The 10,000-nt window shown below is 38.4% G+C and overlaps 1 protein-coding gene and 1 long non-coding RNA gene across 10 annotated transcripts in view; one reads left to right on the top strand and one right to left on the bottom strand.

Annotated features, from left to right (window-relative positions):
• LOC138016619 (uncharacterized) overlaps window positions 1–10,000 on the bottom strand; it is a 24,453-nt gene that overhangs the window by 3,781 nt on the left and 10,672 nt on the right. The window lies entirely within an intron of this gene.
• The window catches only part of LOC138016615 (tetratricopeptide repeat protein 28-like), a 32,890-nt gene continuing 23,340 nt past the window's right edge, over window positions 451–10,000 (top strand). For 2 of the 9 annotated variants that reach the window (XM_068863800.1, XM_068863798.1), the window contains exons 1-7: window positions 1,324–1,381; window positions 1,800–1,845; window positions 2,100–2,148; window positions 6,786–6,833; window positions 7,085–7,133; window positions 7,745–7,791; window positions 8,035–8,083. The gene's annotated coding sequence lies outside the window, so the exon portion shown is untranslated. Of the gene's footprint in view, window positions 897–1,323; window positions 1,382–1,676; window positions 1,846–2,099; window positions 2,149–5,159; window positions 6,271–6,785; window positions 6,834–7,084; window positions 7,134–7,744; window positions 7,792–8,034; window positions 8,084–10,000 lie in introns of those variants that run through there. The other 7 variants (XM_068863802.1, XM_068863799.1, XM_068863797.1 and 4 more) reach the window with 6 other exon arrangements.

The raw sequence follows: 10,000 nt of genomic DNA, 5'->3' as shown, positions 1-10,000 counted from the left end.
GCGGCTATCAGCTAAAAGTTAGAATCTTCCAGAAAAAAAGAACAAGCGATCGATTCTTTTCCTTTGCCGAGAAAGCTCGATGACCTGTTGTCTTCTTTTTAATAAATGATGATGATAAATGATAACAATGATAAATGATAAAATGATAACAAATGAATTCTTTTCTGGCAACCATCTTGCTTGCAACGAGATTATGCGCATGCATCAAATGGATTCCTAACGCACCAATCAGGCAAAAGTCTCCATTGCTTTTCGCAATATGATGAGCAATGGGGACTTTTGCCTGATTGGTCCGTTAGGAATCCCATTTGATGCATGCGCAAGGCATGCGCATAACCTCGTTGCAAATAGACTATTTATATTGTATGTGACGACTCGTGTGATCTGAAGAGGAAATCGAAGCGTCCCAAAAAACCATCAAATCATCCAGGACAACGTAGAAAATAGTAGCTGAGTGAACTTTATTTATCTAGCTGTCCATAAAATGAGTTTTCGAAAAGAAACAACGCGATTTGAAGTTTTAATGGAACATTTTCCTCGATTAGTTGACTGTCTCAAAATAGCGTGACGTCACGCGCTCTCGCATCCTTAGCGTTGTCTGCCTGTGGTCGTAGGTTTGATTCCTGCCCAGGACTCTGATTTTAAAGTTGTCCTACCCCCCGTTGCCCGTTGTCAACGCAACTTGTGTTGTATCAACTCCTTCCCTCGGGTCCATTACACATTTCCATCATGCGTGTATGTCGGTATTGTTTTTACATTTATTTTGTAGCGGTCACGGTCATTCAGTTGTAACTGACGCACGCACGCAAACAATCCACCGATATTGATTACCATTAATTTATTTGTAGCTGGGTTCCTTGTTCCTGCTCAACACGTTCCAACGAAGACTTTGCCAGGTAATGAGACACTCCTATTTGATTATTTTTTTGTTGTTTGATTGAACTTTACTGCTCTCTGTTCTTTAATTAGTTGTACATTGTGATCACATAATATGCCTTATAAGCCTGCTTTAAATTAAACTCTTTACTGTTTCTCATTGTTTAATAGCAAGAACAAGTAATGCATGCGTAATAAATTTCCTACTCGCCTCTCTTTTCTTTTCTTTGGATTAAAGTCAGTAACTATGTCGGCACACATTCCTTTTATGCATAACTTAACTGTTTATTTTCTGAGTGATCACGATCATTCAGAAGCTTGGCTAGTTGTCACGAACGCAGGCACGCACCGCGCACGCAGTCAATCAACCAATGTTGCTTGCCATTAATTCATTTGCAACGACTCGAGGAACATATCAAGGTAATGAGTAACATTAGCCTGAGGGTGTAATAAATTATTTGTTTCTTGTGTGATGGAACCATGAACTGCCCACCATTCTGAGAAAGTAAGTAAATGATATGTATCTTGAATTATTCCTGAACAGAGGTTTTAGTTTTTGAATTCGCTTAGATTCAAACTTGAGGGTGCCACAAAGCAAAATGACGATTGAGAAAGCATTCAATCAGTTTTAGCCATGACAAACTCTTTATGTCTACTCGCTTTAAAGTCTTACATAAAGCTAAGCAAGACCAGAGCCTCGTATAATGTATGCTTTCTCATCACAACTTTGAACCTTGCCGAGCGAAACCATGTATTTTTTGAGTTGTTCCTAGCAATCATGAACAGTCATCTCACCTCGATCCGTTCTCTTGAGAACTTTTCAGCTTTCCGCTCCAGTTCCACTCTTTTTGCATACTAGGCATAAATGATTTGTGTTGTGAAAGTTAAAATGGATAACCACATTAAATCATCAAATTTTGCAGAGTCATTTCTTGTTGTCGAGCCTCACGTCGATTAGTACCCATTTTGGTAAGTTGCTCACTGTTACTCATTTCTTAATAACACGAACAAGTAATAATTTATGTGTAAACCAGTTCTGATGAATTTTGCGTTACTTTTTGTTGTTTTCTCTTTACTCAGTTTGGATCAAGTTACTGACTACGTCAGAATTCCTGATATGTTTATTTTCTAAAGTGATCATGATCACCGTCACTCATGATCAGTTGCGAATGACGCACCCAAATGATCCACTAATATTATTTATCCCTTAACGTTTTGTTCAGCCGGATTCATTTTTCCTGCTCACAAGGTTTTAAAGAGGAACATTGCAAGGTATTTGGTAATATTAGCTTGCTGGGTGTAATCAGATATTTGTCTGTCGTTGCACGATAATAAGTAACAACTAGACCCTCCGTGAGGGTACACTGGGTTGCCTGTGGTACGTGCACCGTTCCAGACATTTTTTTTCAAGTTGGGTGGTCATGAAGAAGTCATACCAGACGAGGCCCTTTGGCTCACAGGTCCTCACACGTTCGTACGACGAAACAGACCTGTTCTTGCGTAATATGTAGCTCTAACAGTGCACGATATTGTTTTGGTATTGTCTATCATTGTAGTGTCATGGTAGAAGTCTTGGGTAAATAGTCTGAGAAGAGATGTGGTTACTAGCAAAGTACTGAACCCAAAAAGATTGAAGAAAATAAATGGGAAGTGAGAAACACTGGCTTCTAGGCTGACATGTTGATAAACTTCTTTTGACCACAAGTTTAAGCGTGCCCTCTGAGCATCTGACAGCTTTGTAATACCGAAGTTCACTGAAGTTAAGCCTTCACTGAAGTTAAGCCCTCCCTGTTCGGCGGGGGTAGTGTTTGGATGGGAGACCAAAACAATATACCCCTCATAAAATAGAAACATCGGACCGAAAATACTATTAAGGCTAACAAATGCAAACCAAGCAAGATACAGATTTTGTTAGCTTGCTTTATGCAAAACAAATATTGATGTAAAAGTAAATAAATATGGATACACAGATTTTAAGAAGAGCAGAAGGAAGTTTCAGGACAGTCGATCGAGAATAAAATATTTTGCAATCGGTATCAAAATTTACGACATTAAAACAACATTAATTTTGAACCACGAATATAAAAAGTTACCATCAGCGAAAAACATTTTGGGAGATTTTAGTTTTTTTTGGTTGTAATTGTACTTCTGGCTGCACCGAGTAAATCGCACATCGGATTCAGCGGGCGCAGTGATCAAGTTACCGCGAAACAGTGAAGCATCTGTGTCAAATGATGCCAAGATACCAGGTTTTTGGGTTTACCTCGGTGTAAAACCCTGTGAAACTTTTTCTTTGTTTTGTTAGCTCGTGGTGGGGTTAGGTTATTCTTTGATGTTTTTTTGCTCTTTTGTTTTCTTTGTGTTACGTCATCCGTGAGTTTCACAGGTTTTTACACCGAGGATGAGCCGCGTTTTTGTTTTTTTTAATTTTCTTTTTCTTTCAATTGTTATAAATTTTGACAAGAAATGTGCGAATTCAACACAAAGATCACAATCGCCCAACTCTCAGAGGTTGACCATTGTTTCTGGAAAATCAAAAATTTACTCTCCAAGACAAGGTTATTTATCACCAGGTAATTCCATCGTTTTGGTAATAGCAGCTACTTTATTATTCATCAGCGTCACAATCTTTTGCCGATTTTGGGGGTCATTTTGTTGAAACTCAAGCACGCTTCCAACAGACCTGTTTATTTTCGTGACTTGTGCGTTACCACAAAAATTGTTCCCGTATCACATTTCAACACATGTATGCAAATTTGCAAAGCTCGAAAATTACACAACATGATAAATTTACAAAAGCTGGAAATTTCACAGAAACATTTTTCCAGCGAAACATTTCTTGAAACAAGCAACATATTTGCTATAAGAGGCAAGAAACCCTTCTTATTTCAGTTGTGTGCGTGCAAGCGAAACACACAATCACAAAGCATATGCAATTAAATAAATTTCTGACAGTTCACATCAAACCCTTTTCGAAAGAACCTTGACCATAAATAATAAAGCACAAAAGAGACAACAAGCTTTCATTCAAATAATTTTTCACTGTCACATTTCCAATTTTTTTAAACCTTTGCAGAGTTGAGTACAAAATGAATGTTACTTGCCGGACAAACAGGCAAACTTTAAATAGATGCGACTTCAGTAAACACTGTGAGACACACAACAGAAATCACAGATCTACTTGTGGTATTCGATTCCTTCTCTGTCTTTGTTGAACCCGTAATTTACCTGAGAAATTTCCATTTGGTTTCAGTGTTGTACGTGACACCACCTTGGCGAAATATTAGAAGTACAGCTCATTTTGATTTCGGCTCGACGGGCGAAAGATTCACGCTGTCGAAGTCCATTACTCGTCGCTTTTAAGATTCCAGATCTTTATGTTTCACCGCATGTCTTGACGTTCCATTCTTGAGCTCCATATGGGTATATTTCTTTAAAGATATACTAAAACGCCATTCCCGTTACAATGACTTTCGACGCCATTACAGGTTAATTGTGCAGAGCAAGCTACGCATTACCCCAGCCCCCTCAAACCTAACAAAATACGCAGAGAAGACTCTATGCACACCACTTAGCAGGGGAGTGACAGGCAAGAATTTTCCCGACACGGAAAAAAATAAACGAGATGCTTCCGTGAAGCATACACTGGCTTGCCTGTGGTACGTGCTACAGAAAATCAGAAGGCACTGAATTGTGTGGTATTGAAATACAGCATTCCAGTCTCTGAAGAATAACAAATAAAAGAGAAGCGAGAAACATTGGCTTCTGGGCTGACATGTTGATAATTTTCAAGTTCCCTTACAACTTCCTTGCACCACAAGTGTGCCCTCTGAGCATCTGAGAGCTTTGTAATACTAAACTTCACTGAAGTCAAGCCCTGTTGAGCGGGGTTAGTGTTAGGATGGGAGACCAAAACAATGAACCCGTCATAAAAAACAGAAGCATCTGACTGAAAATACTATTAACGCTAACAAATGCGAACTCAGCAAGGTACAGATTTTGTTAGCTTGCTTTATGCAAAACAAATATTGATGAAAAAGCAAATAACTATTGATACAAAGTTTTCAGAAAGAGCAGAAGGAAGTTTCAACAACATTAATTTTGAACCGTGAATACAGAATATAAAAAGTTACGATCAGCGACAAACATTTTGGGAGATTTTTGCTATGTTCAAGTAAATTGCAAAATCGAAAAGTGTCATGGCCGGAATTCAGCGGGCGCCGAGATTAAGTTACCGCGGCATGTTTACTCGTGAAACAGTGAAGCATCTGTGTCAAATGATGGCAAGATACCGGGTTTTTAAAAAGTTTCTTTTTCTGTCAAGTGTTATAAAGTTTGACAATGAAATGAGCGAAGTCAAAACAAAGATCACAATCGCCCAACTCTTGTTTATGCAAAGTCAAAATTTACTCTCCAAGACGCGTACGACGTTATTATCACCAGGTAATTCCATCATTTTGGAAATAGCAGCTACTTTATTATTCATCTGCGTCACAAGTTTTCACTGATTTTGGGGCTCATTTTGTTGAAACTCAAGCACGCTTTCAACAGGCCTGTGAACCCTTCCTGCTTACAGAGCAAAACTAAAAAACTTCTCGCATATCACATTTCAACCTTAAGCTCGAAAATTCAATACACAACATGATATTATAATTCACAAAGGCAGAAAATACCACAGAATCCTTTTCCAGCGAAAGTTTTATTGAAACAAACAACATATTTGCTCTTAGAGGCGAAAACCTCTTCCTATTTCATTGCGTGCGTGAAGACAAGAAACTCAATTGTGTCAAATTACCTTGTACTTCAGGTAAATACTACTCACTTTGATTTCGTCTCGACGGGCGATAGATTGTTGTCGAAGTCCAGTACTCGTCGCTTTTGAGATTCATGCCTAGTTTATCCAACTGACTTTCCATTATTGAGCTCCATAAGGGTATATTTTGTTTAAGGGTCCACTAAAACGCCATTCGCGTTGCATGACTTTCGACGCCATTGCAGGCTAAGTTAATGATTCTACTGTGTCCACCAGAGAAATCTACGCAGATCCACTACCCTCTCGATCCTAAGAAAATACGTGCAGAAGGCTCTATCCACAAAGACACCACTTACCAGGGGAGTGACAGGCAAGACTTTTACCGACACGGAAAAAAAAAAAAGAAAAAAAAGAAAAAAAAGAAAAAAAAGAAAACAAACAAACTAAACGAAGACCTCGACTGGGTTTGCCTTATAAGGCAACCCAGTAAAAAACGACGAAATCAACGCAGACCTTGACTGGTTTGCCATAGGCAACCCAGTAATTAGCTTGAGGTGTCACGGTGCTAAATTATTTGTTTCTTGTGTGATCGAACTACAATGTAAAAACTGCCCTCCATTCTTTTCTTGCACATCGAGAAAGTAAGTAAGTAAGTAAATGATGTATCTTGAATTGTTTCTGAACAGAGAGGGTTTTTAGATTCAAAATTGAGGGTGTCACAAAGCAAATGACGATGAAAGAATGCATTCAATCAGTTTTAGCCATAACAAACCCTTAATGTCTTCTCGCTTTAAAGTCTTACTTAAAGCTAAGCAAAATCGGAGCATCGTATAATGTACCCGTTCTCATTACGACTTTGAACCTCGCCGAACGAAACCATTACTTGAGTTTTTCGGAGCAATGGAACAGTCATCTCACCTCGATCAGTGTTCAAATTGGACTGCTTCACTGATCAGTTGCGCTGTTTGCTCGAGTATGAAATGACTTCTCCTTGCTGCTCCATTTGTTAGTTCTCTTGAGAATTTTCAGCTTTCCGCTGCTGTTCTACATTTTTAATGCATACTAGGCATAAGGGAATTTTGTTATGAAAGTTAAAAGTTTTCCTACAAGATTCGATAATGCATGGATAACCACATTAAATTATCAAATTTTGCAGAGTCATTTCTTGTCGTCAAGGACTTCGCATTGATTAGCATCCGTTTTGGTAAGTTGCTCACTGTTACTCATTTCTTAATAACACGAACAAGTAATTTATTTGTGATGAACCAGTTCTGATGAATTTTGCGTCACTTTTTGTTGTTTTCTCGACTTTACCCAGTGTGGATCAAGTTAGTGACCATGTCAGAATTCCCTACATGTTTATTTTCTGAAGTGACCACTGTCACTCATGATCAGTTGCAAATGATGCATCTAAATGATCCACCACTATTATTTATCCCTTAAATTTTTTTTCAGCCGGATTCAGTATTCCTGCTCAAAACGTTTTGAATAGGAACATTGCAAGGTATTTGGTAATATTAGCTTACTGGGTGTAATAAGTTATTTGTCTGTCGTTGCAAGGTAATGGGTAACAATTAGCTTGAGGGGTCACGGTGCTAAATTATTTGTTTCTTGTGTGATCGAACTATATACTGCCCTCCATTCTTTTCTTGCACATCGAGAAAGTAAGTAAATGATGTGTCTTGAATTCTTCCTGAATAGAGAGGGTTTTTAGTTTTTGAATCCGCTTAGATTCAAAATTGAGGGTGTCACAAAGCAAATGACGATTAAGAATGCATTCAATTAGTTTTAGGCATAGCAAACCCGTAATGTCTATTCGCTTTAAAGTCTTAGTTAAAGCTAAGCAAGACCAGAGCCTCGTATAATGTACATGTATGCGTTCTCATTACAACTTTGAACCTCGCCGAACGAAACCATGTATTTTGTGAGTTGTTCCGAGCAATCATGAACAGTCATCTCACCTCGCTCCGTTCTCTTGAGAACTTTTCAGCTTTCCGCTCCAGTTCCACTCTTTTTGCATACTAGGCATAAATGATTTGTGTAATGAAAGTTAAATGTTTTCTTACAAGATTCGATATTGCATGGATAACCATATTAAATCATCAAATTTTGCAGAATCATTTCTTGTTGTCGAGGACCTAGCATCGATTAGATCCATTTTGGTAAGTTGCTCACTGCAGTTACTCGTTTCTTAATAACACAAACAAGTAATTTATGTGTGATAAACCAGTTCTGATGAATTTTGCGTTACTTTTTGTTTTCTCTTTACCCAGTTTGGATCAAGTTAGTGACTAAGAATTCCCTACATATTTATTTTCTGAAGTGACCACTGCCACTCATGATCAGTTGCAAATGATGCATCTAAATGATCCACCGGTATTATTTATCCCTTAACTTTTTTTCAGCCGTATTCAGTATTCCTGCTCAGAAGGTTTTCAAGAGGAACATTGCAAGGTATTTAGTAATATTAGCTTGCCGGATGTAATAAGTTATTTGTCTGCCGTTGCAAGGTAATAAGTAACATTAGCTTGAGCGGTGTAATAAATTATTTGTTTGTTTCTTGTGTGATCCAACTGTACATACTTCCCTCCATTCTTTCCTTAACCATAGAGAAAGTAAGTAAATGATATATCTTGAATTGTTCCTGAAGGAAGAAGGTTTTAACTTTTGAATCCGCTTAGGTTCAAAATTGAGCAAGTCCTAAAGCAAATGACCATGAATGCACTCAATCAGTTTTAGCCATAACAAACCCTTATTAATGTCTACTCGCTTTAAAGCCCGGTCGGGGGTACGCCCATTTATGGGCTAGATAGAAGGTAAATATTTTAAGCAAGAGCCGGTACAGCGTAGATTTGATTTTAGTAGTGTACTATCTTTCGGCTGGCGAAAATAGCCTTCTTCAGGTACAATGAGAGTTTACATTGGATTGCTTTTCTGTACACATATCTAGTAAGTGGATGTTGACGTAATACTGGAAAAATGTGATAAAATATGGTAGTTACAACAAATTTGAATTCAAATGCTAAGAGTAACGGGAAAATAACTGAAAAGACTGTAAATAATAAACTGAAATCTTATACGTTTCTTGGCGGATATTAAGACCGTTGGGATCAATTGTCATGCCTTTTGAAATTTAAAAAAAGCTTCCCTGGCGTTACCTGCCTTACGGATAGAGTCTGTTGGAAAATATTGTTTCGATAGCAATTAGTTGCATGTCCTTAGAGATGTTGTGGCTCAAGTAAAATTAAGGCCTGGGTCACCCAGCATTTGAACCATTTTTTTGTAAAAAAAAAAAAAAAAAAAAAAACTTAAGTAGTTTGCACCCGATTTTTCTCAGACTTGACAGAAAGGTGCATTAGGCGCAGCCCTCTCAGCCTGTATTACTAATTTACCGGAAAGTAATATGATACCTTCAGTAATGGTTACTTTACACGGCAAATTCGTTGGTTGTGTTCTGAAGCAAATTCCCACCACTAAACAAACAGAAAGTCGGAAAGCAACAGTGGCTATGTCTATGAATAGATGAGATACGATTTATTAGTTTTACGCTTGGAATCCCAGCCAGAATTTATCCCTGTCCGAGGTGGATTCAATCGAGTTATGGTTTGCAATAACAACGCCATTCTCTTAAAATTTTTAGCACAAATAGTTGCATTCGTGGTTCCAACCGTGGTGAAGAAAATCAACATTATAAGTTTGCATTTAGTTGAAAAATATCGAAGAATAAGAATAAATTACATGTGTAACATTTTTGCGCCAAAGTCGAAAAATAGCGCGGCATACCACAGGCTCCCCAAGCTGAAAATACGTGCGAGTTTCCGTTGTTGACTACCCGGTCACAAGCCTTTGAGGAAAGCCGAGGAGGTGAATTTTAAGGCAAAGTTTTCGTTCTTCACGAGTCTTTCGGCCGCCGAAACACACGTATGTGGAGTGGAATTTATTGGGCTTTATGGAACTGTTGTTTTTATTGCGATTCGGGACTTTTCCTGTTGAGGAGAAAACGATTTGTGGAGTGAGGTCTGGCCAGCGATGGATGGAGTTACCGGCCTTCCCATTATTTCAGCAACGGCCTTCCGGATGACTTCACTAAACGGCGTCAGAATGGCTCGAAACTCGCCAAAAGAGACAAGCATTTGAGGTAGGAAAACTTTATTTCAAATGATATAGTTATTTACACAATTTTTTTAAGATCGGTGATTTTCCCATACAATTCTCTATATACACAAACTGTCGCATACACCACGTATGCGGGGGAGCACGTGTGCTGGGCAGCCTGTGGGCATACGCACAACAATACTTTCAAAAACTCTTCACGAAATACTCCGCGATCGTTAACAACATTTGCAGTAAAACGAATTATAACGCCAGTGC

This window comes from Montipora capricornis, chromosome 9 (genome assembly GCF_036669925.1).
Source record: "Montipora capricornis isolate CH-2021 chromosome 9, ASM3666992v2, whole genome shotgun sequence".
NCBI classification, from domain to species: domain Eukaryota; kingdom Metazoa; phylum Cnidaria; class Anthozoa; order Scleractinia; family Acroporidae; genus Montipora; species Montipora capricornis.
Note: the sequence above shows the minus strand (reverse complement) of the source record. Positions and strands in the feature narration are given on the sequence as shown.